The sequence below is a fragment of the Oncorhynchus kisutch genome, linkage group LG4 (assembly GCF_002021735.2).
Source record: "Oncorhynchus kisutch isolate 150728-3 linkage group LG4, Okis_V2, whole genome shotgun sequence".
Classification (NCBI taxonomy): Eukaryota; Metazoa; Chordata; class Actinopteri; order Salmoniformes; family Salmonidae; genus Oncorhynchus; species Oncorhynchus kisutch.
Genome location: NC_034177.2, coordinates 32,878,594 through 32,895,777, shown reverse-complemented (window position 1 = coordinate 32,895,777; position 17,184 = coordinate 32,878,594). Strand labels below are relative to the sequence as shown.

The 17,184-nt window shown below is 42.8% G+C and overlaps 1 pseudogene; it reads right to left on the bottom strand.

Moving 5' to 3' along the window:
- LOC109888855 (voltage-dependent calcium channel subunit alpha-2/delta-1-like) overlaps positions 1-17,184 on the bottom strand; it is a 101,547-nt pseudogene that overhangs the window by 34,736 nt on the left and 49,627 nt on the right.

Genomic DNA, 17,184 nt, shown 5'->3' with positions numbered 1-17,184 from the left:
TGCCGAGAGAGAATTGTGTTGAGGCACAGATCTGGGGAAGGGTACCAAAAAATGTCTGCATTATTGAAGGTCCCCAAGAACGCAGTGGCCTCCATCTGGCCTCCAAATGGATGAAGTTTGGAAGTTTCTTCCTAGATCTGGCCGTCCGGCCAAACTGAACAATCGGGGGAGAAGGGCCTTGATCAGGGAGGTGACCAAGAACCCGATGGCCACTGTAGAGATGGGAGAACCTTCCAGAAAGGCAATCTCTGCAGCACTTCACCAATCAGGCTTTTATGGTAGAGTGGCCAGATGGAAGCCACTCCTCAGTAAAAGACACATGACAGCCCACTTGGAGTTTGTCAAAAGGCACCTAAAGGAGAGAAACAAAATTCTCTGGTCCTTGAGAGGCCCAGGCAGATTCTGGATTTGAACCTGATCAAACATCTCTGGAGACCTGAAAATAGCTGTGAAGCGGCGCTCCCCATCCAACTCGACAGAGCTTGAGGATCTGCAGAGAAGAATGGGAGAAAATCCCAGAATACAGGTGTGCCAAGCTTATAGTGTCAAACCCAAGAATCGCTGCCAAAGGTGCTTCAACAAAGTACTGAGTAAAAGGTCTGAATATTGGTGTAAATGTGATATTTCAATTTTTTCTATATACATTTCAATTGATTTATTCTAAAAACCTGTTTTTGCCTTGTCATTATGGGCTATTGTGGGTAGATTGATGAGTTCAAACAACAATGATCAGTTTTAGAATAAGGCTGTAATGTAACAAAATGTGGAAAAAGTGGTCTGAATACTTTCCAAATGCACTGTATGTATTGTGTGTGTGTGTGTGGTGTCTGTATGCATATGCATGATGTAAGGGTGTGTGGGCGTATGTAGTGTGTGTGTGTGTGTGTGGTGTCTGTATGCATATGCATGATGAAAGGGTGTGTGGGCGTATGTTGTGTGTGTGTCTGGTGTCTGTATGCATATGCATGATGTAAGGGTGTGTGGGCGTATGTAGTGTGTGTGTGTGTGGGTGTGTGTATATGTGTGTTGGGGAGTCAGTGTAAGTATGTGTGAGTGTGTGGGTAGAGTCCAGTGCTTGTGCATAGAGTCAGTTCAAGAGAGTTGGTGCAAAAAAGGGTTAATGCAGGTAGTCAGGGTAGCCATTTGATTAGCTATTAACGGTCTTGTTTAGATGTCCTGTGGATTTTCAGGGTCCTGTTGGTCAACTGAGTGCATTGGTACCGCTTGGGCCTTCCTCTGACACCGCCTGGTATAGAGGTTCTGGATGGCAGGGAGATCGGCCCATGCACTACCTTCTGTAGCGCCTTGCAGTCAGATGCCAATCAGTTGCCATACAAAGCGGTGATGCAGCCAGTGAAGATGCTCTCGATGGTGCAGCTGTAGAACTTGTTGAGGATGTGATGGCCCATGCCAAATATTTTCATCTCAACCACAGACTGGTTACAGTGGTGACAAGTCAATGTGTGTCACACACACGCACACAGTTTTTGACAGAGATGAAGTGTGGTGTGGTGTGGAGAGTTAGAGAAGGTGTGGAGTGAGACTGAAGTGATCGAACAAACAGAAGAGGGGAAGAGGAATACTTGCCCTTCTGCCCTGTAGTGACCCCAGAGAGAGAGAAAGAGAGATGGGTAGGTAGATAGAGAGAAAACAGAACCATTGGGATTTCAGATGTCTTGCCAAATTGATATTACACCAATTAAAAAGTCTAGAAAAGGAAGGAAAACTGATTTAAAACAACAGCACTATCAAAACTGTGAGGTGCTACCATGCAGAGACACGCAATAAAGCATAGTTTGTTCACAGACATCCACAGTTACTCCAGCACAGTGTTTGTCTCTCCTATCATTTCATATGTGACAATCCTTGGCTTGGGATTTTACTTTGCTCTATAGTTTCTACACTCGTAAAGACATCAATGTTCATCACCCCATCTTTTAAAAGAAGACATCATGAGAAACAATTCCATTAAACTCGATACAGTCATGTCAGGAGTCTGTGAAATCGTTTACTGATGGTTCAGTATCAAAAGGTTCATGAGTATCTGGTCCATAATCAAGGAATTTCTTATGGGCTCCCGAGTGGCGCAGCGGTCTAAGGCACTGCATCTCAGTGTTAGAGGCATCACGACAGACCCTGATTTGATTCCAGGATGTCCAGGCTGTCACAACCGGCGGTGATTGGGAGTCCCATAAGGCGGCGCAAAATTGGCTCAGCGTTGTCCTTGTTAGGGTAGGCCGTCATTGTAAATAACAATTTGTTCTTAACTGTCTTGCCTGGTTAAATCAAATAACAAAATAAATCATTTCAATAGCATGTTAAACATGACAGGTAGATATGGGGCATCTCCTCTAAGGACTTGGCAGGACAGGGATCACATGGACCTTAACTGCTCTTTCTATTACTCCCTATCACCGTAGATTAGTCATTCATTTTCCTGTCTTAGACTCTTTTCACTTCCTCTTGTTTCCCTCTGAATCAATATACTTCATCAAGCAAACACAGACACATGACCATGCAGAGACTGGAGGAGAGATAATGAAAAGTGAGATACACCAGAGAATACACTGAGTACTTGCCCCATGGGGCTGTATGGATCCAATAAAGGAGCAGATAGAGAGAAGACAGGAGGGGAACATTAAAGTCAACAGAGAGTTGGATGTAGAGGTGGATTTATGTTGTACATCAGAGGTACATGGTCCATGTGATAAAGCCGATATGAGCAGCTATAAACCAGGTCTGGGTAGAGAAAGAGGTACAGACAGATTTACAGTCCAGAGGAAAGCCCTGGAGCAGAGTCAAGCTTTGTAGAGGGTAATATGTCCCCTCTGCCCTCAGATTCCAAGAGAGGGAACAGAGGAAAGAGTAATGGAAAGGATGAAGGTAGAGAGTGAGAGAGGGAACAAAGGAAGTGGGAAAGGGTTGGGAGACAGGGAGGGAGGAGCAGGAGAGGTAGAGCGGGATGGTAGGATGGAAGGAGAGAGCGAGACAAAGAGAGAGACAAAGGGAGGATCAAAGTATGTGTGGTTAAGTCTATGAGTAGCAGGACTGGAGACTGGTCTAGAGGGCCACTCATTTCAATTCAATTCAAGGGGCTTTATTGGCATGGGAAACATATGTTAACATTGCCAAAGCAAGTGAAGTAGATAATATACAAAAGTGAAATAAACAATAAAAATGAACAGTAAACATTACTCACAGAAGTTCCAAAAGCACTCTATAAACAAGGGACATCGGCAAAACTCGCTGATCTGAGAGCAGAGTCGTTGAAGAAGGTTTTGTTTGTGCTGAAGTGTGTGTGTGTTTATGTGTGTGTACTCACCCATAGCCTGTCTGATGGTGTCTCCCAGTTTGGCCTCTATGTAGTGTTCACTGTACATTGGCAGGACTAGGGCCAAGCTGGGGAAATAAAGGTATGGTCACTGTTGACAGACTGATGGCAATGCTTGGAAAAACATGTTCATCCAGAAGGTGACAGAACACTGATAATCTGCATAAACACATTTGAGTGATTGTTTTACTGTGATGGAAAGGGACATAGAGTGCCCCCTACTGGCCAGACGTATATTATTAATGAATGCGAGATCTAAGACAACTGTAATACTACAGCAACCTATCCAATGCTTTCAGATGGCCACTAGTTTCTAGTGCTACAGCTATGGGGTTAAGGGTTGTTTCTGAACTGGATTCAACATCTGTCAGTCCTCCTGCTCACCTATAGTCTGTTCCATTGACCTGAGCCCAGGTGTACGTCCTTACTCCTCTGTCGATGTATCTCTGTCAGAGAGCGCACACACATGCACACAAACACACACACACAATGTACGTGAAAACACATACACACACAAACAGAAGCTTTAAAACAGTCCTAATCCTAAACCTAAACATATAACTCCCTTCCACGGAAACCTTTCACTGTTTTCACTGGGAGATGACATCAGTGAGTCAGTATTAGTAACATATTGATCTGTCATTTGTGCTGATCTCACCTCATCCTGAGTTTTAACCAGAGTCTCTATGGTCTCTTCACCTGGGTTCCCATCTATCATAATTCTCCTGATCTACAGAGAGAGAGAGAGAGAAATAACAAAATAAATCTAACAATGTTTCGTCTCCAACTGTACCCTGTGTCAGATATCTGAATGGTTACAAGGTTTGATCTCTCTACCATTCTCTGTATAATCTAAAACACAGTGCACATCTGTACACCAGAGAGCGAGAGAGAGAGAGAGAGAGAGGAGAGCGGAATAACAACAACGAGATTGTAGCACATACTGTATACGTTGAACTTCACTCCAACCGTATATATTAAAGGAGAGAGAGAGACAGACAGAGTTGTGGTTGTCACTGCTCCTGTAAATATGTCCTCTCATTTACAGCCAGCCACTGTGTAAATCACACTCAATTAGATTTAGTAGGAGACAGGACACAACTAACACCTGTGTGTGTGTGTGTGTGTGTGTGTGTGTGTGTGTGTGTGTGTGTGTGTGTGTGTGTGTGTGTGTGTGTGTTTACCTGGTATTTAACGTAGTTCTCCAGTTCCGCATCGAGGAAGTCGAGTGACAGGCTCCTGGAATTTAGGGTTCTGAAGAGAGGAGGGTGTTTAGTCTGGTGGATGAGTTAGCATGACACATGCTCACACATGCACTCAGGCAAGCAAGCACACACACACACACACACACACGCACACGCACACGCACACGCGCACACGCACACGCACACGCGCACACGCACACGCACACACACACAGTGCCCATATATACATTTATTCAATATTTACAAGAAACCAGTGAAAACAATATTACTATGGAGAGAAACACTGGGTTATTGAAGTAAATAAAGCTGGTTAATTCAGTAGAATGACCCTGTTTATATCGGCCCCTCTGAAGCATGTTGAGTTGTTACAGTGAGTTGTAATGAAACGCAGTAGTTTGTATGTTTTTCAGTGCTGGGTTCTTAGCATGGCTTAAGGCCAAACTGTAAAACTCTGCTCCTTACCCTTTAAGTCATGTTCAACACAAGAGGATAACCTGTATAGTTGTACATACAATCAGACAGTTTATAAAGCTGAGAATCAATGCCAGGTAGGGGTTTACCACTGACTTGAATACTTCAAAACAAAGTTTATTTGTCACATGCGCCGAATACAACAGGTGTAGACCTTACAGTGAAATGCTTACTTACAGGCTCTAACCACCAATGCAAAAAAGGTATTAGGTGAACAATAGGTAAGTAAAGAAATAAAACAACAGTAAAAAGACAGGCTATATACAGAAGCAAGGCTATAACAGTAGCAAGGCTATATACAGGCACCGGTTAGTCAAGCTGATTGAGGTAGTATGTACATGTAGATATGGTTAAAGTGACAATGCATATATGATAAACAGAGAGTAGCAGAGGAGCGGGTTAGAGTCCCGCGCCTTGAAAGCGGCAGCTCTACCCTTTAGCTCAGTGCAAATGTTGCCTGTAATCCATGGCTTCTGGTTGGGGTATGTACGTACAGTCACTGTGGGGACGACGTCCTCAATGCACTTTTTCCTGGAATGTGGGTGTGTGTATTTTTGTGTGTGTTGCTTGTGTGCATGATGGTTTAGTCTGTGCGCGTGTTGTCTGCATGCATGTTTGAGTCTGTGTGTTTCATACAGACTCAACTGTACACAGTGTTAATGTCAGCAGTGAAACCCTCTGTGCGTATCAGTGACTTTATAATGTTATAATGTAAGTAGCAGCAGTAATACACATCTACTCTATTAAAGCACCAGTAAATGGATGGAACCTGATACTCTGGTCTAAAACAACGCTGCTCTACCTTTAGACTGTATACCCTTTATGGAAGGTTCATATGGATTTAGTTTCTGCAAAAGCTACAGACACACACTGTGATGATGGTGGTTAATAAATGATCCTTACATTAGATGGAGAGAAAATACACATGGAATAGTGGAGAAGGAGGAGGAAGATGAAGAGGATCTTAGCATGAAATAAATAACTAAATCTATTTTGTTAGGAGCCAGGTCATTCGTGATACAAGTCAGTATTCGATGTCCATCGATGTCTGATGACGTCATGAGATGATGTGGAAACCGGCCACTAGGAGCAAGAGTGAGTGCTGTTACTTTCAAGTAGGTAAAAGTTATGCTAGGGTGTTGTGTACGGGGTTGGGCATAAGTGTCTGCCTCTGATTCCAAAGGTTACAAGTTTGAATCCAGCAAAAGAAAGTCCCAAACCTTAACCCTTACCTTAACCATTAGGAGTTTATCCCTAAACTTAACATTAAACACTTCAACATGTGACATTTGCAACAACTGCAAAATTTGACGTTTGAAAAATGTCTAATTCTGACGTGAGACTGTGAGAGCTAGTTGCGTTAGAGGCCATTAGATAATACAGAAAATGCATGCACATTGATAAACAGCCAAATCGTTTCGTCTGTGGGAGGATGAAAGTATATGGCAGAGAAAGAAAGAGAGGGGGTAAGTGAGTGGGTGGGGGAGAGAGATCAAAATCCAACTCCAAATGTAGAGAGGGATTTATGTGATGAATATGAAATGGGTTTTCTATACAACCATAATCACATACAGACCGAAACACAAGAAAAAGAAAGAAAAGAGAGAATATGTTCAAATAATCAAAGGTCACCCTCAATATTCACACACCCCTCTGTTTCTCGGATCACACATTTGCACAGATACACACACATGCACGCACACAGGCACGGACACACACACATCATACACAGTAAGATTGACAGGGTGTGTGTTTCAGGGTGGGCGCCCATAGGAGAGAAAAATAGACAGCACAGGGGTCCATGAGAAAATACTCCTGCCCTTTCACTGGATAATGGACATAATTTAAAAAGCATGCATATGGTGTGAATATAAATAGGAAATACAGTTTCAAGAATTGATCCAGGGAGAAAGGCAAACCTGCAGCAGTACAAAGGAAGGACCCGCTATATAACCCTGGTCATGTCATCATGTGTTAGTTTAGTCACTGCTTCTCTCTGCCAGACAGCTCTAGCTCCAATGACTTAACTCATCACAGGAAACTAACTGCCTTATCTACAACATCTATAATTTCCTCAAGGACCCACCCTTCTCTCTCTCCCACTCCCACTCCCTCTCCCTCTCACATAACCGCACACACACATAACCGCACACCCAAACGTCTCTAGTCACTTACATAACATAATAACAGCAGGACAGATGGATTAGAGGAAAGAAACCGTTACATAGAAAATCTGAGAGTCTAAATAAACAGTGTGAAACATTGAGCTAATTATGTGACGTTAGTTTACTGGAGGTTAGTAACTAACTAATACGTACTAGTCACTGTTCGTATCTATTCCTCCTGGAATGTAGGGGCATGCTGCTCATAGGGCTATAGCATCAGGAAATGCCAACACTTGACCACATTTTACTGTACACGGCAGCGTAGCCTAGGGGTTAGAGTGTTGGACTAGTAACCGGAAGGTTGCGAGTTCAAACCCCCGAGCTGACAAGGTACAAATCTGTTGTTCTGCCCCTGAACAGGCAGTTAACCCACTGTTCCCAGGCCGTCATTGAAAATAAGAATGTGTTCTTAACTGACTTGCCTGGTTAAATAAAGGTAAAAAAATTAAATTAAATTAAAAACACACACACTCTACTCAATGGTCTTACAGTTAAAGATCAGCACCTAAGGGCTAATAATCTAAGTCTGTACTATATTCTACTATAGTACATCAGTGGAGGCTGCTGAGGGGAGGTCGGCTCATAATAATGGCTGGGACAAAGCAAATGGAATGGCATGAAACACATGGAAACCATATTTGATACCATTCCACTCCTTCCGGTCCTGCCATTACCACGAACCCGTCCTCCCCAATTAAGGTGCCACCAACCTTCTGTGTAGTACATGTACTCTCTCTCGGTCCTATTGTCACCTCATGGAGAGTGATGGCACATGGCTTACTGAGTCTTGTCTTGCAGTTACAGATCCTTTTCTAACAGACACATACTGAAATGAGAGTGATGCAGGGAGTATTTCAGTGGGAGACATATTATTCTCCATTTGATAATAATATGAATTCATAGGCCAGGCTCTTTTATCTAAATAGAATAAACATTTAATCATATGTGGCCAGGCAGGAATCAAACCATGACTGTTGCAACCTTCAACAAAGGTTTGCATGTGCCCCGCTTGTATGGGTAGTCTGTAGCATACGCTGATTATACCAAACATTAGGAATACCTTCCTAACATTGCCCTCAGAACAGCTTCCATGCATCGATGCATGGAGGAGGTGTCGAAAGCGTTCCACTGGGATGATGGCCCATGTTGACTCCAATGCTTCCCACAGTTGTCCTTGATACACATGGGAAAAGGTTGAGTGTGAAAAACCCAGAAACATTGCAGTTCTTGACACAAACCAGTGTGCCTGGCACCTACTACCATACGCCGTTCAAAGGCACTTAAATATTTTGTCTTGCCCATCTGAATGGCAGACATACACAATCCATGTCTCAATTGTATCAAGGCTTTAAAATCCTTCTTTTACCTATTTCTTCCCCTTCATCTACACTGATTGGAGTGGAAATAACAAGTGACATCAATAAGGGATCATTGCTTTCACTTGGATTCAACTGGTCAGAGAAGGTGTTCTTAATGTTTGTATACTCAGTGTATATCCAACTAGCTCTCAGTTTCACATCAGAATTAGATGTTCATTTATGTTTCTCAAAGTTTTTAAGTTTAAGGTTAAGTTAAGGTCATGATTAAGTTTAGGCATTAACTCTGAAATCTTAAGGTTAGGCATTAACTCCAAATGGTTAAGGTAAGGGTTAAAGGGTTAAGGTTTTGGATAGGCTTAAAATAGAAAATTACTTTCTATCGCATGATTTCAACTTGCAACCTTTGGAAAAAGAGGCAGATTCTTACGGCATTCCGGTCCACGATGCCCTAGCAAAACCGGAATCTACAAAAAGGGAACAGTGCTCACTGTTGCCCCTCGTGGCCGGTTTCCACATAATCGCTTGACGTCCTCAGACGTGGGTGGACGTCGAATAATGACTTGTGTCATGGGGTGACCTGGCTACTATATCAGCATGGTTCAAATCACATTAGTCAGACCAAGGCCTTCTGATGGCATTCATCTCTGATGCCCTCTCTGTAATGTGAAGCCTGCTCCAAAACCTGACTGACACACTCACACAGATGGTTCTTCCATAGGAAACATATACAACACTCTGCAAGACCCCCAGTCACTTTGAACTGGTTCCCTTTGAAATGTGTATGCTGTGTGTTGGTCAGTGCCTGTGTGTGTGTATGTATAGATTAGATCCATGAGTGTGTATCCATTTTGATTAGCCTCTACTATAGCAGAACATAGTATTGGCTGTGGCTGGATGAGATGTAAACATGTGTCCCATGAGAACTAAAGAATCAGAGAGGCCCCCCTCTGAACACAACATGCCCCAAAAGAGAGCCTGGTCCTGGGCTACACATGGCCATATGTAGCCTGTCAAGACCTGGCCTGCGGGTGTTGAGGAGGAGGTCAGGAGAGGAGGAAAAGAAAGGGGAGGAGAAATAGAAGAGGTAGGGAGGAGCAGTGGGTTGTGTTTCTCTAAAGGTGGGTCAGGACCATCATGGTGGCTTTGTGGCTAGATACACTGCCACGATCATGTGTGTGTTCATATGAACATGCATAAGATCCACAGTAGTCATAGAAGCACCTCAGGATCCTCAGTCTACTCTGTGTGAGTTGGGATTGTAAAACGTGTTAACAGAATAGAAGAGGTAAGAATAGAACATACCTTAGGTTGGAGGTTGGGGTGTAGCAGCACATATCCGTTGGGGTCGATGGCAAAATAATATCCATTAGGTCCGATCTAAGAAACAGAGGTACAGAGAGGGTTGGAGGAGACATTTGATCATAGGCTGTACACCATGTCCTCTCAATACATCACTGTTCTGGATTATTAATGTATCATCAACATGATTGAGTTGATGTGAGAGAGGGTAGGGCTGTCACAGGTAACACAGACTGAAGTAAGAGAATAAGGAGTGTTCTGGTGTGTTAGTGTGTGTCACTCACAGTGTAGCGCGGTGTGAGCTTCTTGATGTCATCTAGTGACACGTCAATCCCCATCACCCCTAGGATCAACTGGTTCTGAATCTGAGAGAGAGGGAAAGAGGAGTTCAAAATTAAAATGTCAAATCACAGTCTGAATAGTAAGAGCGTTTTGGCGTCTAATGCTGGGATGGGATTATCTGAAAATGGTCCCGTGAGGCCCAGTTGGTAGAGCATGGTGCTTGCAATGGTAGGGATGTGGGTTTGATTCCCATGCAGGACCAGTAAAAAAAAATGATGCACTCACTACTGTAAGTCATTCTGGGAAAGAGCATCTGTGTAAATGTAAAGAGTTTGTTTTCCTGGTTGTGTATGTGGATTGCCTCTATGCCCAATTCATCTTTATACTTGGTCTTGTTGAAGACAGGTAGGGTTCCTGTGATGACCAGACCTAGCTCCTAACACACACACAGACAAAGAAAGCTAAATTAAAGTCAACGTTGTTGGGTTTCAGAAGCCTCCAGAGTAGAGGTAGATTTTGGTGAGGTGCATTGTGGGATAGGAGGAAGTGATGTCATACCAGAGCGTCGAGGTAGACATTAGTCCACTGGACCTGCTTGGCCAGCTGGTCAGCTAAAACCATGGGTCTGCCCAGTACATCCAGGTACTCCTAGAAAACACACACATACTCTCCTTCAAATACACACCTTAAAGACAAAGTCAACCACAGACACACGTCTGGGACAACATTAAACACACACACATGTTCATGCACATTGCTTCTCACTTGAGTGTTGATGCGTATGGCTCCAATTGAGGGAATCTCATAGAAGTATCCTGGGAGAAACAGAGAATGGGCTAAGATCAGGATATTAACTATATTAGTTGACCAAAATGGACCTCAAATCATACACAGCTGTAGCAGTGCTTCAATATTACAAACAACAACAACATACCTTTATTAGCGCAGGCCATCCACTGGACTGGAACTTTATCATAGTTGTGCTGACCTACTGAGAAGGTGAAGATACGCACCTAGAACACAGGAACATATGAATCTGTTATAGCAACATCCACATTGAACCATATTGTGTGTGATGGAAGTTAATCAACCATAGTTAGGTATTGTATGAACCAAGACACTGTGGGGTTATTATGAGCCATAGAATGTTAAATCTTGCTCGTGGGTGGGTTACTGTTACATTGCACATAGTGGGTTGTTTTGTGAAGACCTGGGGGTGGTGTTACCATGCTCTCTCTACCCCCCATCATACCCATTTCCATGTGCTGAGCAACGAGAACAGCTTTAGCTTTGGTAGAGTTATTACCACACTTCATATCTGCTTGTTAGTTCACACAAGGTCAAAACGCTATTTCTAGGGGGTTTAGGGTTAAGGTTAGAATTAGTGTTAGGTTTAGGAGCTAGGGTTAAGGTTTAGGGTTGTGTGTGTGTGTGTGTGTGTGTGTGTGTGTGTGTGTGTGTGTGTGTGTGTGTGTGTGTGTGTGTGTGTGTGTGTGTGTGTGTGTGTGTGTGTGTGTGTGTGTGTGCATTTGTAATAATCATCTGCCCTCCACCTGTATAAACCATAGGTTCAGCAATCAGACAATTTCCTCTTGATCCAACCCATTACTCTGTGTTTACTAGAAGGGTCACCGACTAGGTGGATTATATATTAAAGTGTGTGTGTGCTTTCAACTGTACCTTCTTGTCAGAGTTGTGTTCCTGAAGTATGGCCGATGCTCTCTCCTCTCCTCCGTCAGTGAACAGCATGATGATCTTGTTACAATTGGCTCTAGTGATGTTAGTCTGCACAGAGAAATCACACAAGGTAGAGAACAGGGGTTGCTAACCCCCATCCTAACACACCACCACCAAATCCTGTAATCAAGGATTAAGAAGATGATGACAAAAATCAGAGTTTTAAAAGACTGGAGGAGGGTTTAACACACAGGTTGGCGTTTATTGTCATGAAACGTGCCCTGGATTCATAACTGCAGAGTGGTCACCAGCTGGCACAGCCACAAAGTCATATAATCAGATTTTAAACCTAATCCTAACATTAACCCTAACTTTATGCACACTGCAAACCCTTAAATTAAGATCAAAAAGCACATTTTAGTTTTCATACATTTTTACAATATAGACAATTTGAACTTTGCAGCGTGCCCATCTAGCGGTAATGGCTCAGTTCTGCAGCAGAGGTCAGTGTCTGACAATTATCTATCATACGAGAAAGAGCAGAGCTCAAAGGTAACAGAATGTACATTTTAAATTAAGTATGGTATGTTCCTGAAGTATCAAAGTAAAATAACAAGGAGCAGGGCTGTCGTTATACTGTACATCTGTTATTACTACAGCGTTATGAACAGAGCATAGTGCCCCTTACTGCATAGAGCTGTTCGAAGGCAAACTCAAATCCCTTGGTGTAGTTGGTGATGCCTTTAGCAGAGATGTTCTGAATCGCATCCTTCAGGATCTTCTTATTCCTCACGTTGGCCTGGACCAGGTGGTCAAAACACGCTGTGTTATTCACCCTGGTGTTGAACTGGTAGAGGGAGACAGATTAGGGGTTAGACAAACGCACGCACACAGACTGATTACCCACACACACACACACCTGGCCTTGACTATTATCATAGCGTGGTAAACAGACACATTCATCAAGTGTTGCTAATTACTATGCATCCTATCAGGATCATGAGCTGGTACCATGGAAACGAGACTCCCTCTACCAACTCACTCTCATTAGAGTGGAAATACCACGCACGCAGAAACACACACGTGCACACACACACACACATGCACACACACGGTGGCAGGTAGCCTAGCGGTTAAGAGCATTGAGCCAGTAATCTAAAGGTTGCTGGTTCGAATCCCAAAGCCAGCAAAGTGGGAAAATATGCCATTTTGCCCATGAGCAAGGCAGTTAACCCCCAACTGCTCCCAGGCGCTGATGACGTTGATTAACCCCCTAAGGTTGATGACCTAGCCCCTGTGAAAAACTATTCAGCATCATATAAAAATCGATCAGCTTAAGCTAGAGATATATGTATTAAAAATTCTAAAAATGAAATATCACATTTACATAAGTATTCAGCCCCTATACTCAGTACTTTGTTGAAGCACCTTTGGCAACATTTACAGTCTCGGGTCTTCTTGTGTATGACGCTAAATGCTTGGCACACCTGTATTATGGGAGTTTCTCCCTTCTCTGCAGATCCTTTCAAGTTCTGTCAGGTTGGATGGGGAGCGTCGCTGGACAGATATTTTCAGGTCTCTCCAGAGATGTTCGATTGGGTTCAAGTCTGGGGTCTGGCTGGACCACTCAAGGACATTCAGAGACTTGTCCCGAACCCACTACTGCGTTGTCTAGGCTGTGTAATTTGCTCCGTTCATCTTTCCTTCGATCTTGACTAGTCTCCCAGTCCCTGCCTCTATAAAACATTACCACAGCATGATGATGTGGTAATGTTTTCGCCATAGGGATGGTGCCAGATTTCCTCCAGACATGACACTTGGAATTCAGGTCAAAGAGCTCAATCTTGGTTTTATCTGACCAGGGAATGTTGTGTCTCATGTTCTGAGAGTCTTAAGGTGCTTTTGGCAAACTTCAAACGGGCTGTCTACTGCCCTTTACTGAGGAGTGGCTTCTGTCTGGCATATCTACCTTAAAAGCCTGATTGGTGGAGTGCTGCAAAGATGGTTGTCCTTCTGGAAGGTTTTTCCATCTCCACAGAGGAACTCTGGATCTCTGTCAGAGTGACCTTTAGATTCTTGGTCACCTCCCTGACCTAGACCAGCTCTAGGAAGAGTCTTTGTGGTTCTAAATTTCTTCCATTTAAGAATGATGGAGGCCACTCTGTTCTTGGGGACCTTCAACGCTGCAGACTTTGTTGGTACCCTTCCCCAGATCTGTGCCTCGACACAATCCTGTCTCGGAGCTAGGATCATCCTGACTGGTTGCATCACTGCCTGGTACGGCAATTGCTCGGCACTACAGAGGGTACTGTGTACGGCCCAGTACATCATACATTCATGTACATACTACCTCAATTGGCCTGACCAACCAGTGCTCCCGCACATTGGCTGACCGGGCTATCTGCATTGTGTCCCGCCACCCGCCAACCCCTCTTTTACGCTACTGCTACTCTCTGTTCATCATATATGCATAGTCACTTTAACCATATCTACATGTACATACTACCTCAATCAGACTGACTAACCGGTGTCTGCATGTAGCCTCGCTACTTTTATAGCCTCACTACTGTATATTGCCTCGACACTTTTTATTGTTGTTTTTATTTTTTTACTTACCTATTGTTCACCTAATAACTTTTTTGCACTATTAGTTAGAGCCTGTAAGTAAGCATTTCACTGTAAGATCTACCTATACCTGTTGCATTAGTAGGTCTATCAAATGTTTTTTAACTGGACAATGACCCTGCACACCTCCAGGCTGTGTAAGAGCTATTTGACCAAGAAGGTAAGTGATGGAGTGCTGCATCAGAGCTCCCGAGTGGCGCAGCTGTCTAAGGCACTGCATCTCAGTGCAAGTGGCGTCACAATAGTCCCTGTTTCGTATCCAGGCTGTATCACATCCGGCCTTGATTGGGAGTCCCATAAAGCTGCACAGAATTGTCCCAGCGTCATCCGGGGTAGGCCATCATTGTAAATAAGAATTTGTTCTTAACTGACTTGCCTAGTTAAATAAAAGGTTAAATGTAAAAAAATATATCAGATGACCTAGCCTCTACAATCACCTGACCTCAACCAAACTGGGATGATTTGGACTGCAGAGTGAAGGAAAAGCAGCCAACAAGTGCTCAGCATTTGTGGGAACTTCTTGAAGACTTTTGGAAAAGCATTCCTCAAGAAGCTGATTGAGAGAATGCCAAGAGTGTGCAAAGCTGTCATAAAGGAAACGGTTGGCTATTTGAAGAATATCAAACAAAAAATATATATAAATATATAAAATATAATATTTTACACTTTTTTGGTAACTACATGATTCCATATGTGTTATTTCATAGTTTTGATGTCTTCACCATTATTCTACAATGTAGAACATAGAAAAAATAAAGAAAATCCCTTGAATTAGTAGGTTGTGTCCAAACGTTTGACTGGTACTGTATCTGTACTGTTTAGTGACAAAAATACAGGGTCTTTCTTATGTCTCATTTATTGGACAGACACTTCAGAACAAACTTTCTGTATATTGTTTTGGGGACTCTCTTTTGTTCCATGTAGTAAATCTGTTATTCAATGTGTTTGTATGGGCTAATAGCAGTAAGGCCAAAACATGTTTTTCATCAAATATGTTAATTTTTTTTATTTAAATTGGTACTATAAGGGCTCTTAAAATTTGGTATGACCTTCCTAAAACAATTCAATATAGGTTAGTAGTACCCCCACCCCTTCCCCGGCTAAGACTCTTATGGATTAAGGCAGCCCCCAGTACCTCTCTGATTCAGAGAGAAGACACATTAGTTGAATGCATTCAGTTGTGCAATTGACAAGCTATCACCACACCCCGCACACACACACATTGGCAGCCAAGTCATCAGTGCTCTGAAACCTGCACAGACCTATTGTACCTACAGCTACAGATATAAGACAGACAAAACACTGACACTGTTGTGATCATAGTAATTATATGATGCAGAGGCTAGGCCAAAAGTTGGCTGTACTGTCTTTCTAAACAGTGCTGCAACCCATTGATCTGAACCAATCAATGTGCCACTGTTAATCAGCCAATGGGGAGAGCAGATATACATGCATCCATGGAGACTAGCAGAATCTGGCTAGGTGTGTGTGCGTGGATATCTGCGTCTGTGTGACAACCTTGATATTTATAACTGAGTGACGGACTCCACTTGGAAGAGTAATTTGAAGGTTTCTACCTGACATGAAGACTAAGCTTAGAAGCCAGCATGGACACATGCACACACAAGTATGTTTTACTATACTTGTAGGTACCAAAAAATAATATTCCCATTCAAAATCCTATTTTCCTTAACCCTAAACCTAACCCTTAACTATAACCAATACCCTAACACTAACCCTAATTGTAACACTAACCTTAAATCTAACCCCTAAGCCTAAAAAAATTTATCCTTGTGGGGACCGGTGAAATGTCGCCACTCGTCTGAATCTCGTTTTTTTGTGAGGACTTCTGGTCCCCACAATGATAGTAAAACCAAACCACGCACACACACGTACATACACTCTCATAATAGAATGTGCTCTTGTATCACCTAATCCATTAAATGGAGAGGAGGGTGAGAAGGAAGGTGGGATGGAAAGAGTGCTGTTTTTATCAGGGTTTTTATCAAGGTTTATTAATGCATTAATGTTGTTTTCAACCTCTGGGTTTTCTAGTTGGTTCTAGTTGAGTGTAGTCTGAGAAAGAGAGAGGGAGATGTAGAAATAGAGAGTGATGGATAAGTATTTCCCATGGTTCTCTGAATGGCACTAGGGCTGTTGTAGCAGCCTGATTACTAGGAATATACTTTGATTTTGGACATTTGAAAAGATCCTGAGAACATCGGTATATACCTTCCTCGGTGCTCACCAAAACAAAAGAAAATCAATTGCCCAGCACTGGGTGTGAACTCATAATACTCAGCAGCAAAGCACATGGCTCAGACCACTACACTACAGCAATTTTCAATGCATTTGCAAGCCGTGAGAATACTTGATGGTACACTATGAGAAAAAAAGGTTCTACCTATGGGGACAACCGAAAAACCCTTTTGGATGCCCTGGATTATAGATAATCAACATTTTGGTAGATTGGTAAAAATAAAAAAGCAGACATTGAATATCCCTTTGAGCATGGTGAAGTTATTAATTACACTTTGGATGGTGTATCAATACACCCAGTCACTGCAAAGACACAGGCGTCCTTCCTAACTAAGTTGCCGAAGAGGAAGGAAACCGCTAAGGGATTTCACCATGACAATCAATGGTGATTTTAAAACAGTTACAGAGTTTAATGTCTGTGATAGGAGAAAACTGAGGATGGATCAACAACATTGTATTTAGTCCACAATACTAACCTATATGAAACAGAGTGAAAATAAGGAGGCCTTTACACAATTAAAACATTCCAAAACATGCATTGTGTTTGCAAC